At 38.2% G+C, this 19,475-nt stretch overlaps 1 protein-coding gene across 4 annotated transcripts in view; it reads left to right on the forward strand.

The window, feature by feature from the left end:
* The window catches only part of ANO4 (anoctamin 4), a 439,919-nt gene that overhangs the window by 209,184 nt on the left and 211,260 nt on the right, over positions 1-19,475 (forward strand). The gene's annotated exons all lie outside the window — the stretch shown is intronic.

The following is a 19,475-nucleotide window of genomic DNA, read 5'->3' on the forward strand; positions in this document are numbered from 1 at the left end:
GCCTCCCTGTCTGACTGACTCAGAAACATTGATTCCATAAGTCATTTAGTGTAACTTAGCGGTCCTGATGCCTCAGGGTGATGTCCTGGCATGTGGCCACTCACCCCAACTGAACCAACTTCCACCTAGAGTTAGATGTTGCCTACCGTCCTTTCTCTCTCCACTGATGACCTTGTTTCCTAACCTTGGGGCCAATAGTATGAATGATGCTGACCCTTTGTTCTTCATCTGCAGTATATCTCTGCTCTCATCCTTGACCCACTTTCTTCCAGTCTTGAAAAGGTTAGGGTCCTTCCATTATTGTCCTTCCATGTAACACTTCCCTGATGGCCTTGGATACTCCTCCTTGAATGCTGCCAGGGAAAATGTGTCCCTGTACTCATCTTTGTCTCCCCTTTTAACTCCTGCTATGAACAAGGATTAGGCTTCCTCTAATGAAAATGATTGAATTATAATTGAATTATACACTGCATCCCTTTTTCCCTGTTGCCATCTTTTCTCCTTTCCTTTTAAGCCAAACTCCTGAATGAAAATGATCTTTTTCACTTTCCTGCCTCTCTTCAATTCAATACACTTTAGTTTCGAGCTCTTTTGCTCCATCACAGTTGGCCCTGAGGCCCTGGTTACCTACTTCAATTACTCCATTGCGAGTGGCAGAGCCTTAGGATACCCTTACCAGGATGGTCATTTTCATCTGAAAATACTCCCTGGCTGCTTTGATGGGTCTTCTTTCTCTCCCATGGAGTTTCCTGCTTTTCTGTCTCCAGAATCTCTCTCTGCCCTTGATTTCTGACTCAATGCTTCCTTTAGACCAAACCTAGAACAATTACCCAATTACTCCATTCGCTCTGTTTGGTCTATTGATTATAGGGTGAAGATCAAGCTTCTTTGCATGTTGAAAAGTTCTTCATTATCTACCTTCACTGCCTCTCCCCCTTCATCGTCCCCACTTTTGCCTTAAATGTCATTTTGCAGTGTATCTGTCAAGGTTCAACATGAAAAGCAGAACAAGTAGAATGTATCATCATAGTGAGTTATTATCACTTAGATATATGTGCTTAGAGATTTGTTCTGTGGTTGCAAGGTCTGGTGTGACAGGTCTGAGCATGCACTACCAGGGGAGCGTGAGGAAGGATAGGCAGGAACTCTGGATACAGCTGGCTACAGACACAGTTTATGTTTAAGCAACCCCCTTTTTTGGCTTTGCTTTTCAGACCTTTCAGTGGATTGAGTCAGGTTATCTAGGTTCATCCTTCTTACTAAAAGTCAACTGATGGTGGCCTTAAATCTAAACATCTGCAGTGTGCATCCACAGAGGTCCCTTGGCTAGTTTATTGTAACTGGGGACTGAATATGAACCGAGTTAGCACGTCAATGTGGCCTTCTCATCTAGTCACACTGACTTGTTTTCAGCCCTCAGCACCTGTGTGTTCCTTCCTGTCCCCCAGCCTTCACTGGTAATGCTCTGTCTAGAATGGTTTTGCTCCATTATCACTTAACATTTTATTTTATGTAGTTTATGTTTTGGTTTTGGGGCTATACCCAGTGGTTCTCAGGGGCTATTCCCAGCCCTGTGCTCAGAGGTCAGTCCAGGGACCTTATCTGGTACCAGGAATTTAACCAGGATTGATCACTTGCAAGGCCTTAAGCCCTGAATGATCTCTCCAGGCCCTCTCACTTAACATTTAAAAATTATCCACTTGGAGAAAGGGACGCTCCTTCACTGCTGGTGGGAATGCTGACTGGTTCAGTCCTTTTGGAAAACAATATGGACGATACTCAAAAAATTAGAAATTGAGCTTCCATTTGACCCAGCAATACCACTCCTGGGAATATATCTCAGAGAGACAAAAAGGTGTAGTAGAAATGACATCTGAATTTCTATGTTCATTGCAGCACTGTTTACAATACCCACAATCTGGAAAAAACCGGAGTGCCCAAAAACAGATGACTGGTTAAAGAAAGTTTGGTACATCTACACAATGGAGTACTATGCAACTGTTAGAAAAGATGAAGTCATGAAATTTGCATATAAGTGGATCAACATGAAAAGTAGCATGTTGAGTGAAATGAGTCAGAAAGAATGAGACAGACATAGAAAGATTGCACTCATATGTGGAATATAAAGTAGCAGAGAGATATGAGCTTGCAGTGATGCAATTTCTAGCAGAAATTTCTCCAGACTTAGTTACTAAAATACTAAAATATAGATATCCAAAACCGTGTAGCTGCTATTGCGGCCGCTTGACCTCATATCTCTTCATTCTCAGCAATGGAAAACAAATTATCAAATGCTTCCTTTTCAGCAGGTTCGACTTTGGGGGGAGAAACTCCAAACAATAATAGTGAGGGTTTTTTTTTGAAATATTGAATGTAATCAAAGTAAAGTGAAAGTAAAGTGAAATTTATCAGCTAAACAGGCGGAGTGGGGGGCTGGGGGAGCAGAGGGCAGGGGGGAGTTATATTGTGATTATTGGTGGTGGAATATTTGCACTGGTGAAGGGATGGGTGTTTGAGCATTGTATAACTGAAACTCAAACCTGAAAGCTTTGTATCTTTCCACATGGTGATTCAATAAAAAAATAGATAAATAAAAAATTATCCACTCATTGCACCACCATAAAAACTTCAACATGAAAAATACAGAATTATTTCTCTTTGTTCCACTCTAAATATTTGTTGGGCAGGATTACATTGATCTATATTAGCCATTTCTGTTTATAACATTTGTTTTCCTTTAAAACACCTTTTTCAGCCACACAGTGATATAAATGACACATTACTATATAATGGTTTTACCTGCCTTCTTTCCATGAGTAGTATTGCAAGTGTTATTAGGATGACTTTTTAAAATGCACATACATTTTGACAATATGCAAATGTAATAAATGCATACTTATATACTGCTCACCAAGAAGATAATTACTAGGTACTTTTTTTAAACGAAGGAATCAGTTGTAGAATTCCTATAGAATCAGTAGGATTCTAGTAGGATTACTGGTAAAGTTTTTCTAGGTGATGACTCCCAAACAATGCTCTGGGGACCCTTGCATATGTCAGGCATGTATTTCAGTCTCTGTCCACTGCCTGTTGAAATTTTAAATGGATGGTCAGTGTAGATTTTGATGATTTTGTGTATTGTGAAGGAGATGCATCATCAAAGCCTAGATGGAGCTAAGAAATCTGTGTAGCTGGTCATTTATTCCAGCAGACGGATGACTGGGTTAGGCCCTTAGTGGAGAAGCATCTGCAGTCTGATGAACAGCATAGAGACCCATGAACCTGGAATTGGGCAGGCGGGGGGTGGGGGGGGTTGGGGAAGGGATGACGGCTCATAAAGAAACCCAGTAGGGCACAACTTTTAAGGATTTTGAGCTTGAAAGGAGAAGATTGGGGGGAAAAAAAGAATCCCATGATCCAGCTGTTAATTTCACAGGGTCACTTTTGTTTGAGAGTGAATTGAAAGGAGGTAGCAGCGGGCAGAGGGAGGAAGGTCAGAAGAAGGTCACCATCATCGCCCACTCAAGCTATGATGATATCTGACTCAGGGTGGCAGAAATGAAGAGGTTTTGGGCTCTGGATATTCTGTGCTAACGGGACCTGTGAATTTGGTATTGGATAAGAAAGCAAGCAAGTAAAAATGACACCAAGGTTTCTGAACACATGGAGTTGGTATCTGTTGAGATGAAGCCACTGGGGAAGCAGATTTGGTGGGTTTGATCACGGAATTGGGGCCACGCTCAACAATTTCATCATGGATATCATGCTGAGAGCTCATAAGCATCTTCAGAATTTGAGAAATGTGTCTAGTTAGAAAGTATAAGATCATTTCTGTCAACATAGAAATGGTCTTTAACATAATGAGACAAGGCTGAGGAGGTCCTCAAAGACCCAGAAGCTCATATTTTGCTTCCAGAAGGCACGGAATAGGTAGTTGGTCTGGACATGACATGACACCCTAGGCACAGCTGGAGTGAGCACCAAGCTGGCATAAGTATGACCCAAAAACAAAAGTCCATGAGATGAAAGAGCTGACCCAACGGACATGTGTAAATAGAGAAAAGTTGAGGATTAAAGGTAGAGACAGCAGACACTCTCATAGTAAAGAGAAGAACCATTCGGAAAGCAAAGGATGTTAAGAAAGTATGCCAAAAGGAGGATTAGTAACCAGAAATTACATGTCTTGGAAGTTAAATACTTTCTTTGAATTTGTCATGTTATTGTTTTTGTTACAATCCTAAGATTTCCAATTCTGTCAAAAATAAATATTATAACTAGTTGTTATTATGAGCCGTAGGCCAGTTTTCAATATTAGTACTTCCTGTCTTTGCCAGTTCCAAGTGTTTTTCTTCAGTTTTGTTTTCATTCTTACACATTTTTGACATTTCTTCTCGGTTTTGTTCATTGTACATATTCATTTCTATCTTAATTAATGATAAATATAATTATTCAAAGCCAGAAAAAGAAGAAATTACATGTCTTGGAAGTTAAACAAAGATAATTTTTCAAGTAGATAAGAGTGGTTATCTAGATTGGATGTTGCTGAAAGTTAAGTAAAATAAAGACAAAGAATTGGACATTGATTTTTAGTAAAGTGAAGATCAGTGATCATTTTGATAAGAGCAGTTTGGGCAAATTGTTAGAGATGATATCCTAATAGAAGTAGATTTGAGAGAAAGAAAAGAGATGAATAAGATATTTATGTACAGATGCCTGTTTTAAAACAGTTTTCCTGTGAAAGATTGTGGAAAAATAGGACAATAGCCATAAGAGAACAAAGTTGAAGACATAGTTTCTTTTTCAAACTAGCAAGTTGCCAGAAACTAGGTAATGTTGAGCCAGGGAGGGGAGTGTTTGAGATGTGGGCACCAGTAAGGGAAATGAGAGCTAAGTGCACTAGAACCATGCATAGTTAACCTGTGATAACTGGTGAGAAGGGGGTTGTCAGAAGTCTACAGGTCTAGATAGTCATTTTTCCTCTTGTTTTATCTATCACGTCGGATAGTTATCTATGAGAATAAGAATAGGGCCAGAGAAGGGGATAAATGGTCTGATGATGCAATAGAAAAGGCAAGAGAAATGGGACTGCCAGTTTCACGAAAGGCTCATTTGTTAAAGTAGGGTTATGATTATGTCTTTTTCTTCACTGTTGTTTAGCTGTACAAGTAAAGACAGGCTAGATAAAGAGTTAACTTCAGTGATGGTTGTGATTTTGCCAAAGAGAAGAGAAGTGGAGGGGGCTCTGGGTGGGGAGGGGAGGCTGAAGCATAGTACAGTGGGTAAGGCACTTGCTTTGCACCTGGCAGACCCAGGTTCAATCCCTGGTGTCCTCTATGGTCCTCTGAGCCTGCCAAGAGTGATCCTTGAGCACAGAAAAGAGAAAGAGGGAATCAAAAGTGTGTGAGAAGAAATGATTATAAAGTCTCTCTGTGTTCGTTATGTTTAGCAGAGAGAAAGGTGAAGCTATGAAGGGAGTGAGGAACCATGAGAAGTTTATAGGCTGGACTGGTTGGAGGTTCCAGAATACTTGGAAAGTTATTGGGTTCAGGTAATAGGATGAAGATCTGGATGAAGATGTGGGAAGTAGGAGATGGTTGTGGTGGAGCAGGGTATATGAATCGCTGTCCTTGGGGTGGGGAGGTGGGGGGGGGAGGGTTCCTGTTACTGCTCTAGACCAGGGAGGGAAACCAGTGGCTTCAATGGAGTAAAGGGCTAGATCATTAGTAAAAAGAATTCTCAGGAATTGAGAGTTCAGGATTTGGGAAAGATCATCCCCACATAGATCATTGAAATTATCAAGAATTGAATATATTTAGTTGATAATATATAATTCATGTCTGTGACTGTGTAGAGAAAAGGAAGAGCAAAGTTGAAAAGGTCGTATTAAGACTCATGATACATTTATTCTGCAAGGTAGCTCGTAAGGTCAATATCTTTGTGTTTAGTGTACTTATACTAATGCATCATAGCTCTCTTTGGGGAAATTACCGACACCTTTTCCAACTGAGTTTCTTATTCAGAGTGAGTCATAGATCTTAGAAGCAACATGGAAACTTTAGTCATATTGAGTCATCTGTCTACTTTTTACAAAGTTAATAATCCCAGTTCCTGACATGTCCTCTAAAAGTCCACTAAGACTGGTTGTTAAGTACAAAAATAAAAAGTCTTGTATATCTTCTGCTCCTGCCGACCAGAACAATCTCAGCTCATTTATCCCATCCGAGTTTATAGCCACTCTTGAGAGTCTACCTTGTTATCACTGTGTATTCCTTGCTGCTGGGATAGCATAGAAAACTATTTAACATGGACTTTAGGAATCTCATAATCATATCTAAGATCTCTGATCAGTCAGGGATTTTAAGTTGTAAATAATTGGAACTAATTATTTCACCTAAGCAAAGGAAGAATTTAAATTTAGAATATATAAATGGAAATTCTGGAGAACCAGTTTGAATAAGTACTAGAAACCAAGAAAAATGAGTTTTCTATCTAGAATATTTGAACCTTTGCCATGATTCTTCAGTTTTGCATCATGGGACTCCAATTTTGAATCTCTGGAGAGACAGTTTATCCATGCACCTTTTCCTTGATGAGCAAAGGACAATGTTGGGTTCTTTGACTTCTCTCACCTGGGATACACACAGTGACTGAAAAGATTTCTCTCACAGGAAACAGAGGTTGTATTATAAAAAAGAAGTATTCAAAGAAGAGTGCCTTCTACCATTATCTGTACTTAGCACTTTCTAATAAAATTAAATTTATTAAGGGACAGAGTCACTATATAAATAAAAGTCATACAAAACTTACAAGGGAACACAAGAAGAATGCAAATGGCTTTTGATCTCTAAATTGGACTTTGATGATCAAGTTAGGATATCAACAGGAGGAAGGTACATAGCCATCCCGATATAGAAAAAAAGATAATTATAGAAGTGCAGTACATTTCACTATATTGGCTGTGAATGCAAATTCTGTTGTTAGATGTTTAAGACAAGGTATGTTTTGTTAACTGGTAGCATCCAGACTTGGAGAAATTACTCTCTGAATCTCAGTCTCTTCACCAATAAAATGAGCTCATTAATACCTAACTCCTTGTATCACGTGAAATAGGGCCCACTGTTACATTATAGATGAGCAGTAAGTACTTCTGAGTGTATAAAGATGTTCAAACGTCCCATGAGTTACTGTTAAGATAAAAATAATAATGCTGGTTATTTAAAATTTAATTGTGTTCATTTTTGTGTGTGTGATATCTGGAAACCCTCTATGGCATTGTCATGACCATTAAATATGTTCTTTGTGTGAAACTCTCAACATGATTCCTAGCTCATAGTAAATGCTCTGGAATAAAGGAGAACAGGCATCTTACCATACATTCCAGACTCATTGTTGATTCTGTATGTTCCACATCGCTGTAGAGTCTTTCCCCAGGTAGTTTGCTCCTGAACCAGTAAATGGTCTTCACTTCTTCTGCTCTGACACAGGATTACCTTTGACTTATATTTGTATGTCTTCTCTTTCCCTCTAATTGTTCCATGTTTCTCCTGGGTATTGATTTCATTTTTACCTTATCTTTTACCCACTCATAATTAATGAGTCTTATTTTCTCTTCCCCTTTATAGAACAGTAATAAAAGTATCAAATGGCATCAGACCTGGGGCTGCAATTTAAGGGTCAAAAGCCAACTAAACTGAAGCACTGATGTCAATGTTTTGAATTTGAAACTGTAAGAAGTTTAGTGGGTATACATGCCATTATTACAGTTTAATGACTGTGCCATATGAAATCAAATGAACAGGCTTATGATATCTGAAATACTTTATTTGTTTACTCAGATACGAGGCCTGTCATACAGTCCTAGAAAAATGTCATTCATCACAGAACATAGCTTTTATTTCCCTCTTGAGTTTGTAAGATTATGTTTCTCTATTTCTTAATTCCTTTTATTCCCCATCCTTCTTATTTTTGGCTCTTATTCAGCAGTGCTCAGGGGCTACTCTGTTCTAGGGGGTATTGCTTGGGGACGAAACCAGCTGTGGATCAAACCAGCGCTCTTCAAACATGTGTTCTAGTCTACTGAGCTCTCTATATGGCCCTTTAGTCCCTTTTAGAACCAAAGTACACCTTTTCTCTTTATGAATTCTTATTTTTGTCTTATGATACATGCATTTATCATGAATAATGATGTCATAAACATGATATAAACATGACATAAGTCTATACATTTAAGATAACTTCTGAGACAGGTGAATTTTCCAGGAGAAAAACTAGAATTTTGTAGTTGCCTGTGAGCAGAATGATTGTAGCATTGTCTGTATATAATGGTATTAAATGTTTGTTTATGGAAAAGTATAGCTGCCGTTTATTAAGAATTCTATAATTTTGAACCTTAAGAACTATTAAGCTGTTTGCACTCATGTCATCTATGAATCAACTCCCATAATATCTTCATGCTATCATGCATATTTTGTTGATGTGAGACTAAGGCATAGAGATAAAGAAGCAGTTGCTCAAGGACCTTCAGTTGAATGGATGGTGCAGGCGCGTAAGCACTCATGCACTCTGCTTCTCCTTCTCTCCTTCCCTGTGCTATGTTGCCTTCTTCAGATAATTTGGTACAATATTTCTAGAAAGTTAGTATAACAAAACCTTGGCATACTTAAGTCAAAAGCCCTATAACACTTCAAACCTTAACATAATGGCATGGTGCTGTAGAAGGGTCCCATAGGTTTCCACTGAAGATAGTTACCTGAACAGGCTGGTACTTCTTTCTGTGAAAGTAATTCTGTGCTTTGTGGCTGCCGCTTTACTACTTCTTCCTTCTGCTTTTTCCTTCTGTTTCTTCCTTCTTTCTCCTTTTCTTTCTCCTCTTCCTCCTCCTCCTCCTGTCCTTTCACCTCCTCCTCTTCCTATCTTTCCTTCTCCTCCTCCTTCTCTTCCTCCTCTTCCTCTTCCTCTTCCTCCTCCTCGTCCTCCTCCTCTTCCCTTTTCTGGTTCTGATATTCTGAAAATCCTGCTTCCTAGAGTTTCAGAGATTGCTTTCTGGCCCCTTTGTCAAGTCCTGGTTTCAAATTAGGGATCAGACTGAACTCAGCAAGAACCTTTCCTTTGGTCTCATCCCCTGAACAGCAGTACTAGAGGTTTTTTTTTAGAAATTGAGAGACTTTTTTTTTTTAAGTGGACAATAAAGGTTTATTATTTTATCATCATGTTTAAAGGCTTGTCGTTATGTTTGGGAAGTCGTGTATAGGATGGAGTGATAAAACTATGCAATGACAGTGAGCAATAACACCAAAGGAGTGGGATGAGAGACTTTTTTTTAAAGACAGCTAAGAGACACTGACTACTGGTTGTGCCAAGATATCAGGCAGGAGTCAACTCATTATTTTGGGAAAGACTAAGAAAAAAATATAAATGACAATTTTTTTCAGTGATAATAATGAACACACTATCTAACATCGAGGTGATGTTTTTGCTTTTTCCAAACCTTTATAAAAATTCATTGTTTTTCCTGTAAGGAGTCTCTGGAAGAATTGTGTCTTACTTTATTGTGATTTTGTACGTAAATGATTAGCCCTCCAAAATACAGAACTCATGATTGATAAATCCTAAGAAGAATCTATATGTTCAGTTTCTTATGGGTGTTTTTTTGTTCCTCTTGCTATGCCATCCATCCTCACCTCCCTTCTGAAACTGATAATTAGTTTATAAAATTTTGTATTTTTCATCACACCTTATAAAATTTTATAAGGTGTTATCGCTGAAATTTATTCATGGAACCTGAAGGATTTCTCTGCTCTTGAATAGATCTGAAGCTTGATGAAGTTATCTGTTCATTTTCCTGCTGGTGACATGTCGTTTGTGTCAGAATGGAAGATGAGATCTTCCATGGACTTTGATAATATTTGGAAGAAGAATGTATAAGTATCGCAAGAGCTATTTGGGCTTCTGTTTCATTTCTTGTTGCATTGAAGGTGAACGTGGTGCCTTTCAGAATAGTTAGTGCTATGGCTCAGAAATAACGCTAATTATCCTTCATTTGAATCTCTTCCTCTTTAAGTGGGTATTTTTTTAGATGTGTGATGGGAGTTTAGTAAATAGGGGTGCTTAGGAAAACAAGTTATTTTGGGATATGGCATATGTGGGCATTGGTATCTGTACTTCTTGCTATGATTTGCTGAGTAACAAAATTGTGTTTTCTTAAAATATATTTCAAATTCTTCCCTTAGGTATTTGCATGTTTTCCTTTAGCCAAGGGACATGTATACATATTTTGACCCATATGTTGTATTTGAGGGAGTTTTTTGAAGGATCTCTCCATGCATTTGAACACACTAAGTGAATGAAGAAAAAACATAGAAAAGTAACCACAAAGCAAGAATTTCTGGAAAGCGCATAGTGCTTTTTGTTTGTTTGTTTGTTTTGCTTTTGGGATCACACCCAGCAAGGCGATGTACAGGGGTTACTCCTGGCTTTGCACTCAGGAATTACTCTTGGAGGTGCTTGGGGGACCACATGGGATGCTGGGAATCGAACCTAGGTCTGTGCAAAGCAAACACCCTACCCACTGTACTATCACTCCAACCCCAAGAGTATAGTGTTTTATTGAATTGAAAACTGGATAATCTGTGGGATGCTATTTCACATAGCTTTTTTTTATTATTATTTTTAAAAAGCTTGGAAATATTTAAATAACCATTTAGTTCAAGATATAGAGCATAGAGCAGTAACAGTTGCTTAAATCCTAATTTTAACCATGGTAGATTGGCAGCTAATGTTATGAGTGTCTGCTATGCTTAGTTCCTGTGTCCATAGAGGCTGATGTACCTGTTTTCGTGGGGGCTACTATTCGTCTTGTGCTACTATTCTTTCACTCGTTCATCTCAAGGTCTTTTTTGCTTCCAGATTTATTATGCAAGTTGAGTCAACAATGTTATAGCAAAGCGGAAAGCTTCCTGGTTTCTTTTTTTAACCCTTCCTAAGGCGGCTCTTTTTTTTCTCTCTCTCTGCAAGAATCTCTTTCATCATAGAAACAGAGCTGGGGTTTCAGGGACCCCCACAGGAGGCACAGATCCTTCTGGGCCCCTGGAATGTTGCGGCTGATTTACAGGCCCTCTTTGGAACTCTTGAAGCAGGAATACGCTTATTCTCTTGTCAGTCCCGAGAACATGAAAGTCATTTGTCCTGAGGTTAAGCAATTTCTCTCTTTCTTTCTTTCTTTCTTTCTTTCTTTCTTTCTTTCTTTCTTTCTTTCTTTCTTTCTTTCTTTCTTTCTTTCTTTCTTTCTTTCTTTCTTTCTTTCTTTCCTTCCTTCCTTCCTTCCTTCCTTCCTTCCTTCCTTCCTTCCTTCCTTCCTTCCTTCCTTCTTTCTTTCTTTCTTTCTTTCTTTCTTTCTTTCTTTCTTTCTTTCTTTCTTTCTTTCTTTCTTTCTTTCTTTCTTTCTTTCTTGGCTCACATCCAGTGGTGCACAGGGGTTACTCCTGGCTCTTCACTCAGGAATTATTCCTTGGCGGTGCTGGGAGACCATATGGGATACTTGGAATTGGACCCGGGTCGGTCGCGTGCAAGGCAAATGCCCTACCTGCTATACTATCCTCCAGCCTGGTTCAGCCATTTCTGATTGAAACATCTGCATCATTATTTATGTTTTAGACATGTGAAGCATCCCACTGCTAAAAAACATCTGTGGTTTTCCAGTTGTGACCCAGTCCTGAGTTGTATCCTTCAGGCCAAGACTGTGGCTCAGTGGTAAAGCTCTTGCCTGTGTAAGACCCTGGGTTTGGTCCTAAAAGAAAGAAAGGAAGGAATCACATCACCTGAAAGAAAATTTTTCAAGGGTGGGTGACTCATTGTATTTACACCTACCAATACAAGGTAAATTTTTCCTTTGTGAAAGAACAGTTTCTAAGGGGCCAGGGAGATAGTCCAGGGGTTAGAGACGCTGCATGGGCCCCGGCAGCACATGATCCCTGTAGATTGGTACAATTCTTTGTACCAAAAAAAAAAAGAGAATGGTACAATTCTTTTTTTTTTTTTAATTAGTCACTGTGAATTTACAAAGTTATTTATGATTAGGTGTCAGGCACATAATGTTTTGAAACCAATTCCTTCACCATTGTCCTTTTGCCTCCACTAATCGCTCTGCCTCCCCTCAGGTATAACTCTGGGCATTTCTTGCTCTAGCTTTGGTGGTCTCCAGCACTTGGTGTGCGGGGGCTATATTGGTCCCTAGCATCTTAGAACCATGACATTGAACCACCAGTCCAGTGGGCTATTGCCAGCAGTAGCTCTCGTGGGAGCTTGATCTCTACTTGGAGATTCTACACACCCTCCCAAGAAAGAAGAGCCTTATTATACCCCCAAATTACAGTTAGACAAAAAAAATGCTGAGAGTGTGATTGCTGAGTGTCTTTATAACACTTGTGAAGCCTTTCCTATTGTGAAACTTTTTTAACGCTTATGACACACTAAGTTGATTTTGGTAGACACTATCCATGTGGCCCAGAAACAGGGGTAGAAAGTCCTTTCCAGAAACAGTGAAATAGCCCACAGGTAAATCTGGGGTTTCCAATTCCGGAATCTCCAGGAGAACAAAATTCTTTTCCTTTCTTTCTTCTTAAAGTGTCTGTCCTGGACACTGGCTGATGTGGGGAAAGCGTAGAGAAGGTGGAATGTATCTCCCTCCCTTCTTATTACCATTTTCCATCATCGCGCTGTCATAGGATCACTGAATTTACTTACCCAGAATTCAGAACAGACTCCCAATTTTGAAAATGGTGTCTTTGCAGCCTATTAGTCCAAAAATATTACATGTAAGGATTTATTTTAGATCAGTGATTTGTGTCAAGTTTTGAAATATCACTGCTTTCTTTTCTGTGAAAAAAAAAGAGAGCAGTATTTGAAGATTTGTATTAAATATACCTCTCAGTACAGGAGTTACCCATTTTTATTTGCAGTATATAAATAGAATGTAGCCAGCAGCTGAGTTCCAACATCATTTATTAGGAGGAAATCACGAAAAGTAGCATTTATCCCAGTGAAACTACTTTTCATAATTCTCCTCCCTCCCTGCCTTGCCTCCCCAAGCTTTTTGTTTTCTGGTCACACCTGGAAGTACTCAGTGTTTACTCCTGGCTTAGAGCTTAGGAATCAGTGGTGCTTGGGGAACCATATGGAGTGCTGGATATCAAACCTAGGTCAGTTGCATGCAAGCCACATGCCTTACTCACTGTAGTAGCTCTCTGGCTCCAGTATCCCTATCTGTGTTTCATGGAATTTGTCACTCTATATATTTCAATATGAAATAATAACTCCAGCTCCTAATTACAGCTCCCCACTCCACCCAATCTACACACAGTGCATAGGGCTTATTTAGTCACTGTCACTGCCACCCAATTGCTCATTGATTTGTTCGAGCGGGCACCAGTAACATCTCTCATCGAGAGACTTATTGTTACTCTTTTTGGCATATCCAATATGCATGTGTAGCTTGCCAGGCTCTGCCATGCGGGCTCGATACTCTCGGTAGCTTGCTGGGCTCTCCGAGAGGGGTGGAGGAATCGAACTCGGGTCAGCCGCGTGAAAGGCGAACACCCAACCTCTGTGCTATCGCTCCAGCCCTTAGTCTAGGCCTTAAATCCAGAATTAGTCCTCATTCGGCAAAGGAAGGACTATGTCACATGAAATTGCTAGTGCATAGGTATTTAACATGCTTTACTTCTGATGAAAATGTACACTATAGGAAAGGAAAAGATGCAGATAGTTCTGTGGACTCAGTGCATGATATGTGGATCTTCCTTGTTAGGGTCAAGAAGTGATCTTGCATTTGGAGTGAACCTAAGTAGAGACAAAGAAAGTAGAAGAGTTATTGACAAACTTGTCAACAGAGAAACTCACATTTGAAGCTCATTTTGTTCTTTTTGTTCCTTTGTGGATGATCACTTATTCTGGTATGGTAGAAGCAAATCTAAAATTCATTGCAAAAATATTGTTTGCTTAGCTGAAAAATTTTATTGAACGTAAGTGCTTTCACCTAGCACTTTTATGAGAGAAGTTAAAGGCAAATTTTGGAGCTCATTTATGAATTTTATACCTATTTTTGATGTATTTTTAATTAACGTTATGCTTTTTGGATGCTGGGGATAGAACCCAGGACTCCTGCATGCAAGGCATGTGCTCTCCTTCTGAGCCATATCCCTGGCCACCTTTATATTTTAAATAAATTTTCCACATTCTTAAGAGTTTTGCTGCCTTTCTTTTTTGAAGAAATAAAAGAATATTTTTGTTCTGTTACTAATAGAGATAAAATTTGCTTGTTTAGTTTTCCTGGGATTGCCTTAGTTGCTTGACAGTTATGGAGTACCAATCTATATATATTTGTATATATGTATGTATATAAATTGTGTACTTCAGAGAGCTACTATAGGAGATAGGATGCTTTCAGTACATGTGACCAACCTGGATTTGATCCCTGATATCCCCTAAGCCCTACCAAGAGTGATTCCTGAGCACTGCTGAGTACAGCCCAGCTTTCCCCAAAGAAAATTAAATATTAATCCCCCCTCAAAATTTTTTTCTATTTTGTTGTTTGGTGTTTATTAATGTTTTATTCTATTTATAATTAATATATGTTAGAAAGTCTTGAGTTTAAACTATGACATCTTCACCATTGTACTTAGTATTTCAGAACTTTGTGTTTTGACACAAAGTTAGAGACTTAGCCAAGGATGATCTTTGATTTCTCAGCTCCTAATGGATAGCTTCAAAATTAAGAAAAAGCAATAAGTAATTGATTATCAAAAGTTCTAAGTGTAAGTAAAAGGTTTTGTTATCTTGTGGGAACTACTTTGGGTAATGCTTGAGGGCTCATGTGGTACCCAGGATCAAACCCATAGAAGGCATACATGTACTTTACCACTTAAACCATATCCCCAGACCCTGCACATAACTTTTTAATATATTGAAGTGAAGTTATAAGTATCTTTCACATGGGTCAGTACTTGATGAGAAAGAAGTTTATCACCCTAATGGATTTATTCGGAAATATCTTTAAAGGGTAACTATTTTCCATGTAGGAAAGTTTACAACTGTACTTGATTTATTGTATCCCCTACTGTTTCATATTAGACTTTAATGAATGATTAAAGCTAAAACTTCCAGAGCATTCTAGTTATTATTTAAAGATATTTTGTATTTTTTCTAGAGCAGAAGAAGAAAAATAAGTTATATTTTATGTATTCTAAGTATGATTTTAATGTTTACCATGAAGCAAATGTTGCTTCTGACAACTTGGAACTATTTGAATTATACATTTCAAGCATTGATTTACTTAGAAAATGTTATATTAAATTAGATATTTAATGACTTAACATCTGCAGTCATGTCTTGAATCCTGAGCTCTAAATTATTAATATCCTTCACTGCCACGATCTGAAATTTTAAATGACCTTAAAACTGAAAAGAGATCTTTTGCTTATTGTGAAAAACATTCCAGAAAAATAGTTGCACAACTAAATAATAACTTCTGAGCCCTTCTGTAGCATTTTCTTCCTGTATTTAAATCATGAAAGGATAAATTTTTGGATAAATATGAGACATATCTGTATACTTATTTGTGACCTTGTTTCCTTCTCTCATCATTTTATTTTATCTTGAGCATTTCTCACATTATTTAATGTTCTTTAAAAGCAGATTAAATTTTCACTTAATAGCAATAAATATTTTTTATTTAAAAAGGTGTTTTTTATTTTTTTTGTTTGTTTGTTTCGTTTTTGAATAATGTCCTCTAGTTTTATCCACGTTGCTGCAGATGGCATGATATTGTTTCTTAGAGATGCATAGTATCCCATTGTGTATATATACCACAAATTCTTTTTTTATAGAATACCATATTATATTCAATGATATCTGCTATATGTCCACATACTTTACTTTTTTTTAAAACTTTTTATTAAATCACCATGTGGAAATTTACAAAGTTCTCAGGTTTATGTCTCAGTTATACAATATTCAAACACCCATCCCTTCACCAGTGCCCATATTCCACCACCAAGAACCCCAGTATACCCCCCGCCCCCACCCCCTATCCCCTACAGTATAACTAATGAATTTTACTTCATTTCTCTTTACCTTGATTACATTCCATATTTCAACACACAACTCACTATAGTTGTTGGAGTTTCTACCCAAGAGAGACAGACCTACTACCAAGAAAGCATTTGATAATTAGTTTTCCATTGCTGGGAATGAAGAGATATGGAGCCCCACTGCTACAAGTACATAACTCTTCTTTTTTTTTCCTTTTTCCTTTTCCCTTTTTTTTTTTTCCACCCTCATCCCCCATCCCGCGCCTCATAGTATGGTGTACGCCACGCCGGCGTGGGGCTTTTGCTTAGTTCACAGTCCAGAGAGGTGGCTGCTACGTTAATAACCTTCAATATTTCAACAAAAACTTACTGTTATTATGTGGAGTTTCCCCCCCAAGTCAGACCTGTTCAAAAGGAACCGTTTCACATAGCTGACAATTATAGATGTTAAGTCGCGTGGACGTGGCTGCGGCCACGCGGTTTTGGATTTCTGTATAAAGTCCAGGGAAAATTCTACCAGAAATTGCATAGACCAGTTTGCAGTCCCAGTGCATTGTTATTAGAAGCTGCGCTGGATGCCCGAAAGTGTTAGGTCTCTGGAATCAAAGTCTTTAGGCGCAGAGGATCCGCTTCCCGCTCAGCAGCTCCGAATTTATCTGGGCCGAGGGCAGCCGGTTACACCCCCTTCCCATGAGTCCCTGGGAGCCCCAAATGTAGAAATCGAGTACCTCTGGGTTAGGATTCTTAAGATGGCGCCTGCCATGCGGTTGCTGCCGCCGCCGCCGTTTTGCTGCCGCTGCCGTTTTCCGTGCAGGGAGACAGGGTGGGGAGGAAAAAAAAAATCCACCCCCGGGCAGCACAGAGTTGAAGCCCAGTTCGCAGTCCCAGTGCATTGTTATTAGAAGCTGCGCTGGATGCCCGAAAGTGTTAGGTCTCTGGAATCAAAGTCTTTAGGTGCAGAGGATCCCACCACAAATTCTTGATTCATTCATCTATTGTTGGATATTGTTTCCATATCTTTGACTATTGTACTAAGTGCAGTATTGATCATAGGTGTGCATATGTCCTTTCAAATTAATGGTTTTTTAAATTTTTTTTTATTGAGTCACCATGTGGAAAGTTACAAAGTTTTCAGGTTTAAATCTCAGTTATACAATGCTCGAATACCCATCCCTTCACCAGTGCACATATTCCACAACCAAGAATCCCAGTATAGCTCCACCCCGCACCCCCACAAATTAATGTTTTTGTATTTTGGAGATTGATGCCAAGAATTGGTATTGCTGGGTCACGTGGAAGATGTAGATCTGTTATTTTGTTTATTTTTTTTGAGAGAGAGATCTCCATATTGCTTTCCATAGAGACTGACCCAGATGACATCCCCACCAACAGTGGGTGAGTATTCCTTTCTCTGCACAGCCCTGCCAAGCACTGGCTGTTTCCAGATTTTTTTATGTGTCATTCTCACAGGTCTGTGATGATATTTTAGTGTTGTTTTGGTTTGCATTTCCCTCATCCTGAGTAACAATGAGTGCTTTTTCATATGCCTATTGGCCGCCGTCCATAAGTTTCCTTTGAGAAAGTTTCTGTTAAATCTCTTCACTCCACTTTTGGATTAGGGTCATTGGACTTTTCTGTTATTGAATTTTGTGAGTACTTTATGGATTTTGGATATTAGCCTTCTTTTCTAGTGTTATATTGTGTAAATATTTTCTCCAATTCAGTAGGCTGTTTATATAATAACAATAATAATAATTGTATAGTAATATGATGATTATTATATTATCATAGTATTATATATTATTTTAAGTTTCATTTGCTATTCAGAAGATTTTATATTGGATGCAGTCCTTTCATATTTTATGTTTTTTGTTTATTTTTTAGTTTGTTGTAAGACAAAATTTAATGACTTGAATGTGTCCTTTAAGTTTTACTACTATGCTATTCTCTAAAAAATATTTAAATGTAAAATAATTTTAGTTTGTGAAAATTAGTTATTTAGTAGTATAAATTTGTATGCTCTATGCTTTCCTATGACAAGCAAGTAAATTTGGCTTCTGTTTATTGGTTTATTTAGGAAATCATTTGCTCCTTAGGTCATACAATGGTTTTTGCATTGGTGTAAAAGGTTGGATTGTGGGACTATTTGGTAAATCCAATTCTCTTATTTCCATCAATCTGTACTTGTTATTGTTTCCATTTTGGTGATTATAAGAACTAGTGAAGACCATTGATATACCTACATAAATATTACATCTTTATAGTTTAGTAGTTGTGTGATTTTGGACAAATAATTCTATCACACTGTACCTTCTTTTCAAGTTCAAAAGCTAAATGAGATAATGAAGTACATAGCCCAGAACCTGCCTGGGCTCTAGACTAGCAGGTAACTGGTTCAGTAGAGATTAAAAAAGCATCTGAATGTTGTCCTACCTGTATAAATTAGCTGGACATGGGAAAAGAGCAAAGAAGTCATTTTCATTCGGGGACAGCAGGAAGCCCTCTTTATCTTCTCCCATTTAGATGCGTAGCTCATAAGCAGCTTTGGACTTGCGAATTACAACTGCATGTATGCATTAAAGAAGTTCACTTGCCTGTGAGTGATACTTGACAGTCACTGACATGCATGCTAGGTTTACAGCCTCCTCTCATTATTCACTAGCTAGAGAGAGCCTCTAACTGCCAGCATTGTTTTAATAAATCATTGTGCTGATCACAGTAAGACTTTCATTTTTGAATGCTGCTGATGTCAGAGTGAGAGATCCTTTATCTTCTTTGATCCTCTAGCTACTTGGTCAGATTGTTAATATCACAGATGAAAAAACTAATATTTAGGGGCTGGAGAGATAGCACAGCAGGTAGGGCGTTTGCCTTGCACGCGGCCGACCCGGGTTCAAATCCCAGCATTCCATATGGTCCCCTGAGCACAGCCAGGGTAATTCCTGAGTGCAAAGCCAGGAGTAACCCCTGTGCATTTCCAGGTGTGACCCAAAAAGCAAAAAAAAAAAATCCTAATATTTAGAGAGACTCAATGTACCCTAATAAGGATTTGAATTCTATTATATTAAAATTACAGGTGAGCATCTTTAAAGCACATATTAAAACTGTTTTTATGTTCTTTTCTGGAAGTTGAATGTTCTTTTCTCACTCATTTTTTAATTAGGTTACTGATGTCCATTTTGCTAATTTTCTAAATAAGTGTTGTACATATTAGGAGTTTTATTCTTTTGTGTTATGGATTGCTACAGACTTTTAGTTCAACACATATTTTTAAATTAATCATGGTTTTTGTTTGTTTTATTTTGTTCTTCAAACAGAATTCATTGACAATATATCCCATACCAATTGAGCTATTCTTAAGTTAATTTCTAGAATATTTTTCTTATTTCT

The sequence above is a fragment of the Sorex araneus genome, chromosome 10 (assembly GCF_027595985.1).
Source record: "Sorex araneus isolate mSorAra2 chromosome 10, mSorAra2.pri, whole genome shotgun sequence".
Taxonomy (NCBI): domain Eukaryota; kingdom Metazoa; phylum Chordata; class Mammalia; order Eulipotyphla; family Soricidae; genus Sorex; species Sorex araneus.